We start from the raw sequence: 21,729 nt of genomic DNA, 5'->3' as shown, positions 1-21,729 counted from the left end.
AAAAACCCCGCTGACTAGCGTAACCTTAACAGGGTAGCTAGTACATAATATCACTCCCCCCTTTATAACACCTTAAACCTTAGTGTAGTTATGTGGAGGACAGCATTCCCTGTCAGCGTGTCTGCAGGGAGAAAATGGCACTGGTTAGAGCTGGATCCACTCTGAGGATAAGCTCCGCCCCCTGTAATGGCGTGTCTTCCCGCACTTAGAGATTATACTGGCCTGAGGTAATTTTTGTAGCAAACAGTGGGTTAGACCTCGAAAGCTATGTTTGACCAGTGTAGGGTATTGCGCTGGCCCAGGACGCCTCTCACATCGCCGTACACAGTGTGCCGCTGAGCCTTCCGGAGCGCAGCCTGTCAGAGCTGCGTTCCCACCCTTGTGCCGCCATTCTTGCCGGGGACCTGCTTACTGGGACTCCGGCGTCAGATTCGCCACTCTTCTTTCTTCTGGCTCTGTTAGGGGGTGGCAGCATGCTGCGGGAGTGAACGGTCGCCTTGGGCGGCTAACGATCATCACCCTCAGGAGCTCAGTGTCCTGTCAGCGGAGATAGGGGCCATTAACCTCAAGGGTTGGATCCTACTCCCCCCTAAGTCCCACAAAGTAGGGAGGCTGTTGCCAGCAGCCTGCCTGTAAAATAACAAACTCTAGAAAACAATAAAACTAAGAAAACTCCTAGGAGCTCCCCAGCTGTGACCGGCTCCTCCGGGCACATTTTCTAAACTGAGTCTGGTAGGTGGGGCATAGAGGGAGGAGCGAGCCCACACTGTTAAGCTCTTAAAGTGCCAGTGGCTCCCAAAGGACCCGTCTATACCCCATGGTACTAAATGGAACCCCAGCATTCTCTAGGACGTAAGAGAAATAAAGTTTTTCGTAGCCACTTACAGTATATGGAACCTCTTGTAAAGCACAATACATGAACAAATTCTGCAAAATATTCGTCTTTTCTTCAACAAGTAGATCTTACTAACTTTGGGGCTCATTTACATTTGGATGTAAGTCATTTGTATGACACGCCTCTCAGATGTAGCAGCACACGTCCGCACTGATAGGTGCTACTGTCACAATCTCCCAGAAATGCTTTTTCGAAAGTAGGCAAGTATGGGTTGAAGTCAGTTGATTTCAGTGTGATTTTAGTTAATTACAGTCGCTTTGCCCATTTACGAAAGACTCCACAGCCAAATCAGTAGCAGATTCAAAACACTGAAAAGATCAGCTTTAGTGTATTCTATTGTTAATAAAGGGGTTATTTTAACTGAAAAAAATTGAGTAGGGTCCCCCTCTCCCCCTCCCCCCCCCCCGCCACCCACAAAAGCATAACCAGCTGCGGAACTATGAGCCCATTCTGGTACTGGAAATTGTGGGAAAAACCGGCATGGGGTCCCCCCATTTTTTCAGTAACTAGCTTCTGGCTCAACAAGTCAGGTTTAATTCCATGGCAGGGAGATTGGGCCCCCATGCCATCACATTAACCAGCCATAAGCCTGGAATTCCTCAGGAACTGGGAAACCCATCATTAAAGGCTCCGCAGGCCAGGAGTGAAGCATGGGGCTATGCTCCACACCCTTGGTGGTGGTGGGTGCAAGGTTCATAGTGAAAAATAGAGTGTACTATTGTTCTTTACCGTGGAACTACAGGTTCCAGAAAGTCTGCCCTTAGCATGCCGGCACATGGAGAACCACAAGTGCCATCATGCCTGAACAGTAAGGGCCGAGGTAGCGTACCTTCATTTTACTTTATTTAGTACCTGCTGGTTTAATCATGCCAAGTGAGCTGTGATATGCTAATTCCACAAGCACTCTATTCAATTCTATCATATCTCCGCAAAAACAAAACGCAAATATCAATATTATGTATTCACTAATCAAATAGGGACTCTCAGACACTACACATAAATGACAATGAAAGGTAAGTATTCTAATAATTGCAAAGTACCAAGACTTGGTGTGGGGGGAAAAAAACCCTAAGGTCATGTACAGTTTAAATGATAAACTCTGTCTTTCCAGTAAAAAAATATTGCTGCACCTGAGATAGCTGAGACTTGAAGCAGATATGATTTGTGTCTGTACACAAGTCCTTCTAAACAAAGCTTCTAAATTTGTCACTTGGACCTGTAAAGTGTAGAAGCTGGAGAGCGGTACTGTGCATGCTCCATATTGGCTCCTTTCAGGAGGCATCAATCCTTACCCAGTATGGCCGCCATCTGTACTTCTGCACACGTATGGCACCATCTTGTTTCTACGTTAGAGCATGACAGAGTGACATGGACGTGTTCCACTTAGCACCAGAGAGACCCTGCGATTACCGCTGATCCATCCTGATACAACTGCCGGTACCACTTGCATCCTGCACCGTTACCTGCATACAGTGTTCTGTTGGTTACCGGGATGCTTCACCTATGCTCAGCTCCATGGTGAGAGTCTGTGTGTTTTCCACATGTACTGTCCGCGTTCGACCTGCATCCCAGCCTTCATCAGTGGCCTGCAGGTGAGAGCGCATGGAGTATGGTAAGTGCCCAACAACACCTGGACAGCAGCAGACCCCTCACAATAGCAGATAGAAACTACATAAGAACGCAAACATAAATTGAAATTGGAAACATTTTTAGATACAGATATCGTATGTATATTCCGAATTACTTATATTTAGAATGATTATATTGTGACAGATATGTAATAATACAATTTTTCTTGAAAATATATCTAACCCAGTGTTAAATGTATACCAGGTAAAAACCGTTTAGTTATATGTTTCTACTAATGCAGAGGTATATATTGTAGTGGCTCTCCAGCTGTTGTGAAACTACAAGTCCCAGCATGCCCTTCTACACTTTTGCTATTAGGAAATGCTAAAACTGTGGCAGAGCATGCTGGGATGTGCAGTTTCACAACAGCTGGAGAGCCACAGGTTGGCCAGGCCTGGTGTAGCTGGTGGTCCTAGGACGCAGCAAGTCTACCAGGGACGTGCAGTGAGCTAAATGGTTCAGGAGGCACTGGCTAGTACCAGAACCAGATTTACACACAATATATGAGCCAAAGTGTACATCTGGGCATTATACACAGGTACAACAGTATAAATTCCTGGAAATTTGGTGAGTATTGATCAGAGATGTGCAGAAGAGATAGCCAGTGCCTCACCTGCCATAGACTAGTATTTACTCTAGAGTTTTGGCTATAAAAATTATTAGAATAAAGCAAAGAAGATATTTCAAATATATTCTTTGTATTTCTCTGACGTCCTAGTGGATGCTGGGGACTCCGTCAGGACCATGGGATTTAGCGGCTCCGCAGGAGACAGGGCACAAAAATAAAGCTTTAGGATCAGGTGGTGTGCACTGGCTCCTCCCCCTATGACCCTCCTCCAAGCCTCAGTTAGGTTTTTGTGCCCGTCCGAGCAGGGTGCAATCTAGGTGGCTCTCCTAAAGAGCTGCTTAGAAAAAGTTTTTAGGTTTTTTATTTTACAGTGAGTCCTGCTGGCAACAGGCTCACTGCAACGAGGGACTTAGGGGAGAAGAAGTGAACTCACCTGCGTGCAGGATGGATTGGCTTCTTAGGCTACTGGACACCATTAGCTCCAGAGGGATCGAACACAGGCCCAGCCATGGAGTCCGGTCCCGGAGCCGCGCCGCCGACCCCCTTGCAGATGCCGAAAAGTGAAGAGGTCCAGAAACCGGCGGCAGAAGACTTTTCAGTCTTCATGAGGTAGCGCACAGCACTGCAGCTGTGCGCCATTGTTGTCACACACTTCACACCAGCGGTCACGGAGGGTGCAGGGCGCTGCGGGGGGCGCCCTGGGCAGCAATGAAATACCTATACTGGCTAAAAGATACATCACATATAGCCCGTGGGGCTATATGGATGTATTTAACCCCTGCCAGGTCTCAGAAAAACGGGAGAAGAAGCCCGCCGAAAAGGGGGCGGGGCCTATTCTCCTCAGCACACAGCGACATTTTCCCTCACAGAAATGCTGGTGGGAAGGCTCCCAGGCTCTCCCCTGCACTGCACTACAGAAACAGGGTTAAAACAGAGAGGGGGGGCACTTATTTGGCGATATGATTATATATATTAAGATGCTATAAGGGAAAAACACTTATATAAAGGTTGTCCCTGTATAATTATAGCGTTTTGGTGTGTGCTGGCAAACTCTCCCTCTGTTTCTCCAAAGGGCTAGTGGGGTCCTGTCCTCTATCAGAGCATTCCCTGTGTGTGTGCTGTGTGTCGGTACGTGTGTGTCGACATGTATGAGGACGATGTTGGTGAGGAGGCGGAGCAATTGCCTGTAATGGTGATGTCACTCTCTAGGGAGTCGACACCGGAATGGATGGCTTATTTAAGGAATTACGTGATAATGTCAACACGCTGCAAGGTCGGTTGACGACATGAGACGGCCGGCAAACCAATTAGTACCTGTCCAGGCGTCTCAAACACCGTCAGGGGCGTTAAAACGTCCTTTTACCTCAGTCGGTCGACACAGACACAGACACGGACACTGACTCCAGTGTCGACGGTGAAGAAACAAACGTATTTTCCTTTAGGGCCACACGTTACTTGTTAAGGGCAATGAAGGAGGTGTTACATATTTCTGATACTACAAGTACCACAAAAAAGGGTATTATGTGGAGTGTGAAAAAACTACCTGTAGTTTTTCCTGAATCAGATAAATTAAATGAAGTGTGTGATGATGCGTGGGTTTCCCCCGATAGAAAATTATTGGCGGTATACCCTTTCCCGCCAGAAGTTAGGGCGCGTTGGGAAACACCCCTTAGGGTGGATAAGGCGCTCACACGCTTATCAAAACAAGTGGCGGTACCGTCTCCAGATAGGGCCGCCCTCAAGGAGCCAGCTGATAGGAGGCTGGAAAATATCCTAAAAAGTATATACACACATACTGGTGTTATACTGCGACCAGCGATCGCCTCAGCCTGGATGTGCAGCGCTGGGGTGGCTTGGTCGGATTCCCTGACTGAAAATATTGATACCCTTGACAGGGACAGTATTTTATTGACTATAGAGCATTTAAAGGATGCATTTCTATATATGCGAGATGCACAGAGGGATATTTGCACTCTGGCATCAAGAGTAAGTGCGATGTCCATATCTGCCAGAAGTTGTTTATGGACACGACAGTGGTCAGGTGATGCAGATTCCAAACGGCACATGGAAGTATTGCCGTATAAAGGAGAAAAAGACAACGTCTTTTCAGCCTCAGTCCTTTCGTCCCCATAAGGGCAAGCGGGCAAAAGGCCAGTCATATCTGCCATGGGATAGAGGAAAGGGAAGAAGACTGCAGCAGGCAGCCCATTCCCAGGAACAGAAGCCCTCCACCGCTTCTGCCAAGTCCTCAGCATGACGCTGGGGCCGTACAAGCGGACTCAGGTGCGGTGGGGGGTCGTCTCAAGAGTTTCAGCACGCAGTGGGCTCACTCGCAAGTGGACCCCTGGATCCTACAAGTAGTATCCCAGGGGTACAGATTGGAGATTCGAGACGTCTCCCCCTCGCAGGTTCCTGAAGTCTGCTTTACCAACGTCTCCCTCCGACAGGGAGGCAGTAGTGGAAACAATTCACAAGCTGTATTCCCAGCAGGTGATAATCAAAGTACCCCTCCTACAACAAGGAAAGGGGTATTATTCCACACTATATTGTGGTACTGAAGCCAGACGGCTCGGTGAGACCTATTCTAAATCTGAAATATTTGAACACTTACATACAAAGGTTCAAATCAAGATGGAGTCACTCAGAGCAGTGATAGCGAACCAGGAAGAAGGGGACTATATGGTGTCCCGGGACATCAGGGATGCTTACCTCCATGTCCAAATTTGCCCTTCTCACCAAGGGTACCTCAGGTTCGTGGTACAGAACTGTCACTATCAGTTTCAGACGCTGCCGGTTGGATTGTCCACGACACCCCGGGTCCTTACCAAGGTAATGGCCGAAATGATGATTCTTATTCAAAGAAAATGGACGATCTCCTGATAAGGGCAAGGTCCAGAGAACAGTTGGAGGTCGGAGTAGCACTATCTCAAGTAGTTCTACGACAGCACGGGTGGATTCTAAATATTCCAAAACCGCAGCTGTTTCCGACGACACGTCTGCTGTTCCTAGGGATGATTCTTGACACAGTCCAGAAAAAGGTGTTTCTCCCGGAGAAGAAAGCCTGGGAGTTATCCGAGCTAGTCAGGAACCTCCTAAAACCAGGAAAAGTGTCAGTGCATCATTGCACAAGGGTCCTGGGAAAAATGGTGGCTTCTTACGAAGCGATTCCATTCGGGAGATTTCACGCAAGAACTTTTCAGTGGGATCTGCTGGAAAAATGGTCCGGATCGCATCTTCAGATGCATCAGCGGATAACCCTGTCTCCAAGGACAAGGGTGTTTCTTCTGCGGTGGCTGCAGAGTGCTCATCTACTAAAGGGCCGCAGATTCGGCATTCAGGACTGGGTCCTGGTGACCACGGATGCCAGCCTGAGAGGCTGGGGAGCAGTCACACAGGGAAAAAATTTCCAGGGAGTGTGATCAAGTCTGGAGACTTCTCTCCACATAAATATACTGGAGCTAAGGGCAATTTACAATGTTCTAAGCTTAGCAAGACCTCTGCTTCAAGGTCAGCCGGTATTGATCCAGTGGGACAACATCACGGCAGTCGCCCACGTAAACAGACAGGGCGGCACAAGAAGCAGGAGGGCAATGGCAGAAACTGCAAGGATTCTTCGCTGGGCGAAAAATCATGTGATAGCACTGTCAGCAGTGTTCATTCCGGGAGTGGACAACTGGGAAGCAGACTTCCTCAGCAGGCACGACCTCCACCCGGGAGAGTGGGGACTTCATCCAGAAGTCTTCCACATGATTGTGAACCGTTGGGAAAAACCAAAGGTGGATATGATGGCGTCTCGCCTCAACAAAAAACTGGACAGGTATTGCGCCAGGTCAAGAGACCCTCAGGCAATAGCTGTGGACGCTCTGGTAACACCGTGGGTGTTCCAGTCAGTGTATGTGTTTCCTCCTCTGCCTCTCATACCAAAAGTACTGAGAATTATACGGCAAAGGGGAGTAAGAACGATACTCGTGGCTCCGGATTGGCCAAGAAGAACTTGGTACCCGGAACTTCAGGAGATGCTCACGGAAGATCCGTGGCCTCTACCTCTAAGACGGGACCTGCTTCAGCAGGGACCGTGTCTATTCCAAGACTTACCGCGGCTGCGTTTGACGGCATGGCGGTTGAACGCCGAATTCTAAGGGAAAAAGGCATTCCGGAAGAGGTCATTCCTACACTGGTAAAAGCCAGGAAGGAGGTGACTGCACAACATTATCACCGCATTTGGAGAAAATATGTTGCGTGGTGTGAGGCCAGGAAGGCCCCCACGGAGGAATTTCAATTGGGTCGATTCCTACATTTCCTGCAAACAGGATTGTCTATGGGCCTCAAATTGGGGTCCATTAAGGTTCAAATTTCGGCCCTGTCGATTTTCTTCCAGAAAGAATTGGCTTCAGTTCCTGAAGTCCAGACTTTTGTAAAAGGAGTACTACATATACAGCCCCCGGTTGTGCCCCCAGTGGCTCCGTGGGACCTTAATGTAGTTTTGGATTTTCTCAAATCCCATTGGTTTGAGCCACTCAAATCGGTGGATTTGAAATATCTTACATGGAAAGTAACCATGCTACTGGCCCTGGCTTCAGCCAGGAGAGTGTCAGAATTGGCGGCTTTATCGTATAAAAGCCCATATCTGATTTTCTATTCGGACAGGGCAGAACTGAGACGCGTCCTCAGTTTCTGCCTAAGGTGGTGTCAGCGTTTCACCTGAACCAGCCTATTGTGGTGCCTGCGGCTACTAGCGATTTGGAGGATTCCAAGTTGCTGGACGTTGTCAGGGCATTGAAAATATATATTTCAAGGACGGCTGGAGTCAGAAAATCTGACTCGCTGTTTATACTGTATGCACCCAACAAGCTGGGTGCTCCTGCTTCTAAGCAGACTATTGCTCGTTGGATTTGTAGCACAATTCAACTTGCACATTCTGTGGCAGGCCTGCCACAGCCTAAATCTGTCAAGGCCCATTCCACAAGGAAGGTGGGCTCATCCTGGGCGGCTGCCCGAGGGGTCTCGGCATTACAACTCTGCCGAGCAGCTACGTGGTCGGGGGAGAACACGTTTGTAAAATTCTACAAATTTGATACCCTGGCTAAAGAGGACCTGGAGTTCTCTCATTCGGTGCTGCAGAGTCATCCGCACTGTCCCGCCCGTTTGGGAGCTTTGGTATAATCCCCATGGTCCTGACGGAGTCCCCAGCATCCACTAGGACGTCAGAGAAAATAAGATTTTACTTACCGATAAATCTATTTCTCGTAGTCCGTAGTGGATGCTGGGCGCCCATCCCAAGTGCGGATTGTCTGCAATACTTGTACATAGTTATTGTTACAAAAAAATCGGGTTGTTATTGTTGTGAGCCGTCTGTTCAGAGGCTCCTACGTTTGTCATACTGTTAACTGGGTTCAGATCACAAGTTGTACGGTGTGATTGGTGTGGCTGGTATGAGTCTTACCCGGGATTCAAAATCCTTCCTTATTGTGTACGCTCATCCGGGCACAGTATCCTAACTGAGGCTTGGAGGAGGGTCATAGGGGGAGGAGCCAGTGCACACCACCTGATCCTAAAGCTTTATTTTTGTGCCCTGTCTCCTGCGGAGCCGCTAATCCCCATGGTCCTGACGGAGTCCCCAGCATCCACTACGGACTACGAGAAATAGATTTATCGGTAAGTAAAATCTTATTTTTTCATATACTTTATACAATCAAAACTCTGGCACAATCGTTAGTATGACAGGAAAGACTGTATGCCATTGTCAACAGATGTAAGAATCCTGGTCCATGATACATCCTGTCTGTGACAGGTCTGGTGAGTCAGGAGTCTCAGGGCATGAACTGACACTGTATATACATATTATACAACCAGTATGTAGCAATCAAAATGAGAGAATGCAAGTGTTAAATAATTTATTTTGTATGTGTGTATCATTCATGCATTAATATAAAATTATATATTAAAACATGAAATAAAACAAATAAGCCCACGACATTTAATGTTTAGAATTGACTTGATAGACTTAATAAAGATATTCTCACTAAGGTCATACAAGAAAGTACAGTAAAGTATATACAGTGCTGTATCCAAATACCTGATGGACAATGGAGTCCTAGAGTAAATAGATGATTGAATATACTCTGTTGATTTAAGCTGCCCCACAAGCTGTTGTTTAAACAACAGGTTATCACAAACACTGGGGCTAATTACACCATCCTGAGATGGCATTTAATTAGACTGGCAATATCTGAAAACCATGTGTTTACAGAGCATGTTGAATCAGATAATTGTGTTCTGCCTTGGTCCTGTACGTTAAGCAGAAGATATCCATGATATCTTCTGCGTTACCAAGTTAAAGAATCAGCATATTACTATAGTTTCTGAAAACCATGCAGAAACAAAGGTTTTGCATGCACTAAGGCAATTCATAATTGGATGTGACCTTATGGTCACAGTTTGATTTCCCGATGGATGGGATGCCAGTGGTCAGAATCCCGACAGTGGCATCCCGTACATCAGAATTCCGACAGCCCCCTCTAAAGTACCGTAACCCTCACCTGCCCTTACCCTAACTCTCCCTTGTGGGTGCCTAACCCTAACCCTCCCCCCTGGTGCCTAACTCTCCTGGGTGGTGACTAACCCTAACCCTTTCTTCCCCGCTGCCTAAAACTAACCCTCCCCGCTTGATGCCTAACCCTAACCTCCCCATCTATGTGCCTAAACCTAACCCTCCTTCTCCGGACCCTAATCCTAACCTTCCCAGCCCTGCCCCCTAACCCCCCTTCTCCAGGGCCGTCTTAACAGCAGTGTAGGCCCCTGGGCACAGCAATGCACTGGGCCCCCTACCCATCCTCCAGCATTATGGGTGGGGGTTGCTATCAACGGCAGCTTTGATGTGCCATGGGCGGTAGAGGGTGTTCTATCTTCCGCTCAACATGTAGGACCTGGAGCAGTAATTTCTGCTAATTACTCCTTTACTGCCCAGATGGGGCTAAACTGTAGAAGGGGGCATTGGGCTGAATGAAGAATCTCTGGTACATGACTTCCAGGGTGTTAGGGGGTGTTTAATACGTAGGGGAGGGGTGGATAGTGGAGTGGGCTTAATATTTATCATTTTCTGGTGGGGGGGGGCAGATTGCTTGACTGCAGATATCTCAAGTTCCTGAAAATATATTTCTTAGCTTAGATTGGGGGAAAAAAATAGAGAGTCCAACCTTTCAGGAGGTACTGGGGACTTGGGGATCAGAGTTCAGGAGCCAGAGCAATTCACCAACGAAAATATAAAACTGCATATTAGTCGTGTGGAGCTGAAGCAGGGACCAGCTGCTTGAAGGCTGATATATCTGGTTCTGGGCATAGTAGAGACAATTTGCCAGTGTCCACCAAAAGGGGAGAGTCGTAGCTTTTGGATTATACCCTCAGACAATCTCTAAATCAGACAGAACCTGAGATATCTGACTGGAAAGAGCAATTAACAGGCTTGGATGAGGACCTCTGCTTTCAAGTCAGATATCACCAGTTCCCCAGGGCCGATTTTCAAAAATCTGGTACCCCTGGAAAGAGGGGACCCTCAGCTACCAGGCTAGGGCCCTTAAACTCCTGGGGCCCTTGGGCAAGAGCCCATTGAGCCCATACGAAAAGACGGCCCTGCCCTTCTCCTGACTAAATCTAAACTGCCCACCCCCGCGGCAGGACGCCAGCGCGTTCTGCTGTCAGGACTATCAGGATGCCGCTGTCAGTATTGTGACGCCGGTATCCCGTACAGCATTGGTATGTAGACACCGGGATTGCGTTCTCCGGGATCCCGGCATCGGTATATCGACCACCGGGATCCCGTCTGACGGGAAGCCAACTGCTTCCTATATTTATAACTCATTGTTAAACAGGTCTAGAAAACAAAACAGCAACAGAAGACTGCTTTGTTTAGTATTCGATATATGTCTCCTTGCATCAATATCAGCTTTTATCCAACATACAGCCTGAAATGTTATAGTGCTAATGAGCTTATCTGTAGTAGTGTGTGTACAATAACAACACGGTACCCTCAATCTAGTTAGACTAGAAGAGAGATTTTCGCTGCTTGTCGCTGTGAGTGTGGTGCCTATATATTAGGTTGATTCATTTTTCTGGCATTTTTCTGTCAGAGATGTAAGTCTGTATGGTTGCTGTAGGGTGGAGCTGGAAAAGTTTAACAACACTCCCTGTCCTGGCGACCACCAAGGTGATGGTGTACTTGACCTTCTGTCATCTACCCTCTCATTCTCCCTCTGGGGTTTACTCTATTTGGCTCTTCTCTCACCTCCACCTCTGTGTTGTCATCATCTATTGCCCCCAGGCCCTGCCTCCCAATTCCTCAATAACTTTTCTGCCTAGCTGTCACATTTTTCCTAGCCTGACCTACCAACGTATTCTATAGAATTTCAACATCCACACTGATACCCCTACTGACACTGCTACCTTTCAACTCCTCAAGCTTACCACCCTCTCCCAATGGACTATATCCTCTCCCAATGGACTATGGAATCTCCCTGGATCTCGTGTTCTCCAATATCTGCAATATCTCCACCTTCTCTAATTCACCTTCCACACTCTCCCACCACAATCTCCTTTCCTTCTACCTCACCTTACCTCCGACTGCCCTAACTCACCCCACATGCATTTGCCCACCAACCACCTTGACCTCTCCTTAGCCTCTCGTTCTAACCTCTTCTCTCCCATCTCCACCATGTCGTGCCCTAATGCTTTCTGTTTCTACAACTATACGCAGCCCTTGAGAAAGCAGGCCCATACATTATATACTGTCTTTGGCACCCCAAACGCCATCCATATCACTGAAAACTTACTCACTGCCTACAAAAGTGCTCCCATTCTGCTGAAGTCCATAGAATAAATTTACTTCATTGCTAACTACATCCCCTTCATATTCATCCTATTTATTACTCTTTCTGCTCTCTTGTCAAGCATCAGATTCCTAATGTAAACCTTGTCAAACAACTCTCTTTGCTACTGACAACACACTTCTCACCCTAACACACCATATCTGTCATCACCGCTCATGGATTTACCACTCACTTTAAAGGCAAAATTGACAATATTAATCATGAAATCTGTTCTGATAAAATCCACTGCCTACTTCCAACCCTCTCTTTCACTACCAAAACATAACAAAAACTGCAGAAAAAATACAATAATTTCTCGTTGCACACTGTAGTGATTTTTATATGTGTGTAGTGTATCATTTGTGAGGGAGCAGTGAGTGAGGGTGAGTGTAGGGAGGAGTGAGGGTGGGTGTAGAGAACAGTGAGGGTGAGTATAGGGAACAATGAGGGTGAGTGTAGGGAACAGTGAGGGAGGGTAAGTGTAGGGAACAGTGAGGCACAATTGGTAAAGAGCGCAGTAATGGAGGGTGGAGTATAGAGCAGTGAAGGTGGGTGGGGAGCATAGAGGATGAGCGTGGGGAGGAGCGAGTGCTCTCAGTAAAAATCGCCTTTCCATTCCATGTCTTGATTATCATGAAAGAGCCCAGCTCGTTTTACGTCTATACAGGTTGAGTATCCCATATCCAAATATCCGAAATACGGAATATTCCGAAATACGGACTTTTTTGAGCGAGAGTGAGATAGTGAAACTTTTGTTTTCTGATGGCTCAATGAGCACAAACTTTGTTTAATACACACAGTTATTAAAAATATTGTATTAAATGACCTTCAGACTGTGTATATAAGGTGTATATGAAACATAAATGAATTGTGTGAATGTAGACACACTTTGTTTAATGCACAAAGTTATAAAAAATATTGGCTAAAATTACCTTCAGGCTGTGTGTATAAGGTGTATATGTAACATAAATGATTTCTGTGCTTAGATTTAGGTCCCATTGCCATGATATCTCATTATGGTATGCAATTATTCCAAAATACGGAAAAATCCGATATCCAAAATACGTCTGGTCCCAAGCATTTTGGATAAGGGATACTCAACCTGTATTTAAATTGAGGATAATTTTAAAAGTTGTTTTGTTTTAAAGGTTGTTTTAATAAATTATGTCTTTCCTGTTCAAATCCTCCTTTTTAATTATTTCTTAATTTGAAAGATGGAATTTTTTATATATTGAGGCGAAAATTCTATTATGGAGATCAGTATAAAATGCAGGGCTCTCGTAAGCCCATAAAACATAATAGTAAACCTAATAGGAGGGGTGGTCTTCAGTTTGCCGGCGGCTGGGCTCCCGACGACCAGCATGCCGGTGCCGGAATCCCTTCCGCCGGCATACCGACAGCTTTTTTACCTCTTGGGGGTCCACGACCCCCCTGGAGTGAGAGTAGACAGCGTGACGCTCGTAGCGCGCCACCGTGCCCGCAGCGTGGCAAGCGCAGCGAGCCCGCAAGGGGCCCATTTGTGCTCAACCAGCTGTTGGTATTCCAGCAGTCGGGATTCCGGCGCTGGTATGCTAGCCGCCGGGAGCCCGACCGCTGGCATAACATACTACACCCAATAGGAGCTTACATAATACATACATTTGTAAACCGAACAGGCAGCCTTTTTTATGAACTTAACACAAAAACGTGCTGTGGAACGCAGTTCGGGAGGTACTCCCACATACCAGACCTATGGAACACAAGAAAATGGAGCCATGGAACACATAGCGCCTGATCATTAGAAGTCCATTGGTAAAACCAGTGCCCGGCGAAAATATTGGAATCTGTTGGAACGCAAACAGGAAGTTTAAAACCATTCCTGTAAGGGGTTTCCACTAGAGAATGAACAGTATGATTGGCTAAAGGGCCCGGTCACAAATGGCAACCTGGGGATAAGGCCGAACCCGGAAGTAACCAGTTTATTAGAATAATAAGTAAAGTTATGATAGACTTACCATGATTAACTCTCTTTCTGAGAGGTACATTGGGTTCCACAGGGAAACATCGGGATGTAGAGTGGATCTTGATCCAGAGGCACCAACAGGCTAAAGCTTTAGGCTGTCCCAGGGTGCATTGGGGCCTCCTCTATAACCCCCGCCTCCAGGCACTTAGAGCTCAGTTTCGTTAACCAGTCCAATGCAGGAGCAGGTAAGAGAGAAGGCAGATGTTAGTCACATAGAACCACATTCTCACGACAGTAGAAGGTACCAGCGGCTAATGCCATATAAACCCATAGAAGCTAGGTGCGTAAGGGTGGGCGCCCTGTGGAACCCAATGTACCTCGTAGAAAGAGAGTTAACAATGGTAAGTCTACCATAACTCTCCTTTTCTGCAGCAGGTTACACTGGTTTCCACAGGGAAACTTCAGGGATGTCCTAAAGCAGTTCCTCAAGGGAGGGGATGTGCTTTAGTGGGTATGAGAACCCGGCGTCCAAAGGGAGGTGGAAGTATCAAAGGTATAGAACCTAATAAACGTGTTCACGGAGGATCTCATAGCCGTCTTGCACAATTGTTCAGCGGACGCCCCACGGCGGGCCACACAAAGTCCGACAGACCGAGTAGAATGGGATTTAATAGCAGCAGGAGCTGGGAGTCCAGCCTGCGAATAAGCTTGTGCAATCACCATTCTAATTCATCTGGCCAAGATTTGCATATTCACAGGCCAGCCACGTTTGTGGAAACCAAACAAGACAAAAAGGGTATCTGACCTCCTGAGAGAGGCAGTCCTCTCCACATATATATGGAGAACCCTTACCACATCCAAAGACCGCTGTTTGGAAGACAAGTCGGAAGAGATTAAGGCCGGCACCACAATCTCTTGGTTAAGGTGAAAAGATGACACCACCTTAAGACAAATAACCTGGGTGAGTTCGTAGAACTGCCTGGTCATGGTGAAATATCAGAAAGGGTGGACAACAGGACAAAGGGTATATGCAATTGCGGTCGAATTGCCGCAAAAGTCGAAAAACGGGACATTTTCGACAAAAAAAACACGTTGAATTGGATTCGTCAATGCAATACAGTACTTTTCGTCAAAATACCTGCCGTTTCAGATTCGACTTTTTGCAAATCGACATTTTCAAAAAATTCGACATGTCTGCAATGGTCAAAATGCGGCTTTTCGATAAAAGTATATTCAATTGAAGAATGTCGATTCGACAACAGTGCTTTTCGACAGCAATTCGTCAATTTCATTCCGCCTCACTTTGCTGGCGGGATCTAATAAAAATTTTTTTAAAAATGTATTTTTTTTTTGCTTTTTGGATTGCTAATAGCATATCTATTTATATTTGAAGGGATTATCTACTTGGTTTGTCTTTTTTTGACTCACAAGTATTATTTAATTGATTTTTTAAAAGAATATTTTTTTCTTCACTCTGCTGAGGGAAATTAACCCATGATTCCACAGTTTTACCCAGTATACACTTCTGCAAAGCCCCTCCTCTATCCTCACTCCCGGGTTTGAGACTTCAGGGAGACGAGCAGCCATTACAGTCAGCTCTCTTGTGGAATCGTTTTTTTAGGACAATACCCCTGCGTTTTAACACATTTATATCCTATTTTTGTACTGACTACAATAATGGAGCCTTTTTCTGACCAGATTGTGATGTTCATGCTGGCTGCAATCATGGAGGAAGAAAGGATCAAGGACTGACTACAATAATGGAGCCTTTTTCTGACCAGATTGTGATGTTCATGCTGGCTGCAAGCATGAACATCAGGATCAAGGTCAGCAAATGTCTGCATTGGGTGAGTCAGTATTGCGTGTTTCATTTCCACGTCCACGCCAGTATCACACTAGGCGTGAACTGGAGGATCTCAGCGAGTTCGAGGTGATTCAAGATTATCGCTTATCGACTCGCGACATATATTCGCTGTACGCTCTGTTGGAGGCCGACCTGGAACCTCGGGCACGGACCAATCGCGCAGTCAGCGGTTTCCAGAAACTGCTGGCTATGTTACATTTTTTGGCGTCAGGCACATTCCAGCCTACTTTGTCTCAAACATGCGGTTTTTCACAGTCGACACTGTCGCGCTATATAACCCAGGTCATTAGGGCTTTCCGCAAATTGACGATCCAGTTCATCACATTTCCAGATACGGACAGCGGATGTCGTGAGATCAAATTAGGCTTTTTTACCAAATACAATTTTCCCAATGTTCTGGGCACGATTGACTGTACCCACGTGCAGATCAGACCGCCACGGAATTTGGAAGAATGTTTTCGGAACCGAAAACATTTCCATTCCATGAATATACAGGAGGTCTGTGATGTCAACATGAAATTTTTGAATATTTTTGTGGGATTTCCTGGATCGTCTCACGACTCCTTCATCCTAAGTCAGTCATCGCTGTTTGACAATTTCGAAACAGGAAACATGCCGGGTGGCTGGCTGTTAGGTTTTTTTTTTTTTTTTTAAATATTTGTTTATTCAGATTTTCCATTTACATCAGAAAGTAAACATTGCAATACAGTCAGATATCATACAATAACCATGACAATAAAGGTGTATGAAAGATTACAATAAAAAGTAACCATTAATAAAGGTAGTATGTAGGTATGACATCAATCCCTAGAATACAAATAAAAACCCTGAGGTATATTAGCAAGGGCAAAGATGTAATCGTCGTGATATCTGACCATATAGATCAGTCAAAGCATAAGAATATAAAAAGAAACAAAACCCAAAAGAATCAAAAGAGACATACAGAGGGGAGAGGAAGAGAAAAAGGGAGGGGAGGGGATCCTAGATCATGTGTTGCAAATCACAACATGAACCATTGTAAGTGTAGTAATCCACTTTATACCGTCTCAACACATCTATGAAGGTTTATAATCATTGAAGACTCTAAGGGGTATATGCAATTAGCAGCGAATCGCGGCAAATTATCGCAGTTTTTTAATTCGACACAATTCGACCGTCCAATTTCGGCAAGTGGTTGCCGAAATTCACCATATTCAATGGAAAACGGATTCGACAGTCCCGCGGGCGAAAAACGGCCGATTTGCCAGATTTTGCCGCGATTTAAAAAAACGGGGAAAAACCCGGAAAAAAATGGCGTGGGGTCCCCCCTCCAAAGCATAACCAGCCTCGGGCTCTTCGAGCTGGTCCTGGTTCTAAAAATCAGGGGAAAAATTGGACAGGGGATCCCCCGTATTTTTAAAACCAGCACCGGGCTCTGCGCCTGGTGCTGGTGCAAAAAATACGGGGGACAAAAAGAGTAGGGGTCCCCCGTATTTTATACACCAGCATCGGGCTCCACTAGCTGGACAGATAATGCCACAGCCGGGGGTCACTTTTATACAGTGCCCTGCGGCCATGGCATTAAATATCCAACTAGTCACCCCTGGCCGGGGTACCCTGGGGGAGTGGGGACCCCTTCAATCAAGGGGTGTCGCCCCCAGCCACCCAAGGGCCAGGGGTGAAGCCCGAGGCTGTCCCCCCCATCCAAGGGCTGCGGATGGGAGGCTGATAGCCATGTCAAAATTGAAGAATATTGTTTTTTCCAGTAGTACTACAAGTCCCAGCAAGCCTCCCCCGCAAGCTGGTACTTGGAGAACCACAAGTACCAGCACGCGGGAGAAAAACGGGCCCGCTGGTACCTGTAGTACTACTGGGGAAAAAATACCCAAATAAAAACAGGAGACACACACCGTGACAAGTACAACTTTATTACACACTGCCGACACACACATACTTACCTATGTTGACACGCCGACTGCCACGTCTCGACTCCGACGATCCGGGGTACCTGTGGAAAAAAAAACCACTCACCTGATCCAGTGTCCAGAGATAAATCCACGTCCAGAGATAAAATCCTCGTACTTGGCAAAAAAAAAAACACGAACACCCGACCACCGGACCTAAAGGGGTCCCATGTTGACACATGAGACCCCTTTCCCCGAATGCCGGGACACCACGTGACTCCTGTCACCGAGGTCCCTTCAGCCAATCAGGAAGTGCCACGTCGTAGCGCTCACCTGATTGGCTGTGCGCGTCTGAGCTCAGACAGCGCATCGCACAGCTTCCTCCATTACTTTCAATGGTGGGAACTTTGCAGTCAGCGGCGGGGTTACCCGCGGTCAGCCGCTGACCGCGGGTGACCCCACCACTAACCGCAAAGTTCCCATCATTGAATATAATGGAGAGGCTTTGCGATGCGCTGTCTGAGCTCAGACGCACACAGCCAATCAGCAGAGTGCAAGGACGTTGCACTCGCTGATTGGCTGAAGAGACACTTCAGTGACAGCTGTCACGGGGGTGTCTGCATTCGTGGAAAGGGGTCTCATGTGTCAACATGGGACCCCTTTCAGTCCTGTGGTCGGGTGTTCGTTTTGTTGTTTTGACAAGTACGTGGATTTATCTCTGGACCCTGGATCAGGTGAGTATAATTATCTTTTATTTTCAGGTACCCGTGGATTCTACTTGGAGAAGAGGACCGACTGCTTCGTGTCAACATAGGTAAGTATGTGTGTGTCGGCAGTGTGTAATAAAGTTGTACTTGTCACGGTGTGTGTCTCCTGTTTTTATTTGGGTATTTTTTTCCCAGTAGTACTACAGGTACCAGCGGGCCCGTTTTTCTCCCGCTTGCTGGTACTTGTGGTTCTCCAAGTACCAGCTTGCGGGGGAGGCTTGCTGGGACTTGTAGTACTACTGGAAAAAACAATATTCTTTCAATTGTGACAAGGCTAACAGCCCCCCATCCGCAGCCCTTGGATGGGGGGGACAGCCTCGGGCTTCACCCCTGGCCCTTGGGTGGCTGGGGGGGACCCTTTGATTGAAGGGGTCCCCACTCCCCCAGGGTACCCCGGCCAGGGGTGACTAGTTGGATATTTAATGCCACGGCCGCAGGGCACTGTATAAAAGTGACCCCCGGCTGTGGCATTATCTGTCCAGCTAGTGGAGCCCGATGCTGGTGTATAAAATACGGGGGACCCCTACTCTTTTTGTCCCCCGTATTTTTTGCACCAGCACCAGGCGCAGAGCCCGGTGCTGGTTTTAAAAATACGGGGGATCCCCTGTCAATTTTCCCCCCGCATTTTTAGAACCAGGACCAGCTCGAAGAGCCCGAGGCTGGTTATGCTTTGGAGGGGGGACCCCACGACATTTTTTTTCTGAATTTTACCATTCCATCTAAAAAAAAAAAAAAATATTATTTTAAAAAATATATAAATAATACTTGTGCCTCCAAAAAAGACAAACCAAGTACCTAATCCCTTCTAATATAAATAGATATGCTATTATCAATAAAAAAAACACACAAAAAAACATGTTTTAAATTTTTTTTATTAGTTTCACCCACCAAAGTGTGGCGGATTGAAAATGTCGAATTTACTGTCTAAAAGCACTGTTGTCGAATTTCCAAACTTCAATTGAATATACTTTGGTTGAATTGCAGCACTTGTATCATTGCAGAAAAGTCGAATTTGAGAAAAGTCGAATTTCAAAAAGTCGAATTTTGAAAGTCCGTTTTTTTGACGGAAAGTACTGAATTGCATTGACGATTTTTTTTTTTTGCCGAAAAAGTCCCGAAATTCGACAATTTCGGGAATTCGACCGCAATTGCATATACCCCTAAATATATGTTGCTGAGTAGTTAAGTCAAGAGTGTCAATGAATGGAGCCCATTTAATAGAAAATGACCTGACTCCTGCAGATGGGATGCGTTCCTTTCATAATATAAGAGTTGCAAGAGTTTACATTTTACGTCCCCCAATCTGGGAGCAGACGTTTTAATCCAGTGGAGTAATATACATTTCTTACATACTGCTAGTAGAGTAATTAGCAATGGTAAGACACATTTCTTATTCCGGCCCAGATACCAACTTGAAAAATTTATACCTAAACAAGCGGCTGGTTCTGGACAGAGGTGAAGATGGAACATATCATTGGCAAATCGTATAACTTTACACCAAAACTGCCTAATCTTATAGCAGTCCCACATACAGTGCATAAAATCCGCTTTAACAGCTGTACATTTACAACAATAACCAAGTTCGTCCTTGACCATATGTCTACGTTGATATGGGGTGATATATGCCCTGTGTATGGTACGAATATGTACCTCTTGCAGATAAGCAGATTTTAATATTTTCAAAGAGAGGGAATAGGAGGCTGCCAGATCTTGTAGTGTAGTCAATAATGGAATATCCATTTTCCATTTAGACACCAACATCTCCCATTGATTACGATTATCGAAGGTAATAAGCAGAGAGTACAAGTGCTTCACCTTATAATCAGTGTGTAAAAGAAAAGAAAACAATTTCTCTAAAGAATCAATCTGGGACAGTGTGATTTTTGGCGTATGTGATAAGAAAGAGGGTGCTTTCTTTGTCATCAAGAAATGGCGAACTTGTAAAAACATAAATAGGTGTGTGTTAGGGATCGAAAAACGGCTAGAAATCATATCAAAAGAAATTAAATGGCCCCCCGGGTCAAAGATCTTGCAAGATAGATCCAGCCCTTTAGAGCGCCATATTTTAAACCATGGATTCGTTAGTGATGGGGAGAAAGAGGGATTACCCCATAAGGGGATGAAGGTCGTAGTGTATGGATCACTTTTACAGTGTTTATTAACAGCAATCCAAGTCTTGTAGGTATCCGCAAATAAAATGTGAGTACGCATTTCTGCAGGTATAAGGGAGGGTGGTGACTGAAGAAGGACACTAGGCGAATATGGTGCGAAAATTTCCATATCAAGAGAAAGATCCGTATATTGAGATTTGGTTAATATCCAAGCTTGAATATATCTATAGAAAACGGCATGTGAATACATCCTTAAATCGGGATAACCCATCCCACCTTCCTTCCTGGACATTATAAGTTTAGCTTTAGAAATCCTGGGGCGTTTACCCTGCCAGAGAAATTTAGAAAACAAGGCATCAACTTTTTGTATGTCTGATTGTACTAACGCAATCGGCAACATCTGCATGCAGTAAAACAACTTAGGAAAAAGGATTGAGTGTATTACAGTTAGACGACCCAGAAGGGAGAGAGGAAGGTCTCTCCACGCCTCCAGTTTCGTTGCGAGTTTAGTAATTATGGGTTGGAAGTTTGCCGAGTACAGTCTTTTTAAATCAGAACAAATTTGTATACCCAGGTATTTAATCTGGGACGATGCGACTGAAAAGGGTACAGAGGGATCAGTCAGAAAATCAGAGGGGACCGCTCCCAGAGGCAGAATATCTGATTTGGACATATTAATTCGATATCCAGAAACTATACCAAAAGAGCGAAGCAAATGTAGTAAAGCTGGCAGAGAGCGCCGAGGATTAGATAGAAAGATAAGAGTATCATCCGCAAACAAGCTCACCCTCAATTCCTCAGCCCCCACCCCTATTCCGGTTAATAAAGGGGACGATCGTATCGCCACCGCCAAAAGTTCTATTGCAATGGCGAACAAAAGGGGCGACAAAGGACATCCTTGTCTCGTGCCTCTACGGAGAGTAAAGGCAGGAGAGAAGAGCCCATTACATGCTACCTGAATTTAGGGTTAGAGTAAAACAAACTGAGAATTTCAATAAATTGAGTAGGGAAGCCAAATTTTTCTAAGGTACGGAACAAATGAGGCCATAAAATAAGGTCGAAGGCCTTTTCCGCATCTAACGTAATTAAAATTGAGGGGGAAGAAGATGGGGTAACAGCAGTAGCCTGATGTATCGCAGCAAGGACTCTTCGCACGTTCACCACCGAATGCCTCCCAGTAATAAATCCAGTCTGGTCTTTGTGAATTAT

General features: G+C 45.9%; 1 long non-coding RNA gene across 1 annotated transcript in view; it reads right to left on the bottom strand.

Moving 5' to 3' along the window:
* The window catches only part of LOC134943755 (uncharacterized), a 103,579-nt gene that overhangs the window by 38,232 nt on the left and 43,618 nt on the right, over positions 1-21,729 (bottom strand). Inside the window, exon 2 of the long non-coding RNA XR_010181726.1 lies at positions 2,359-2,481. This is a non-coding gene — a long non-coding RNA (uncharacterized LOC134943755). The remainder of the gene's footprint in view (positions 1-2,358; positions 2,482-21,729) is intronic.

Source organism: Pseudophryne corroboree, chromosome 7 (genome assembly GCF_028390025.1).
Source record: "Pseudophryne corroboree isolate aPseCor3 chromosome 7, aPseCor3.hap2, whole genome shotgun sequence".
NCBI classification, from domain to species: Eukaryota; Metazoa; Chordata; class Amphibia; order Anura; family Myobatrachidae; genus Pseudophryne; species Pseudophryne corroboree.
Note: the sequence above shows the minus strand (reverse complement) of the source record. Positions and strands in the feature narration are given on the sequence as shown.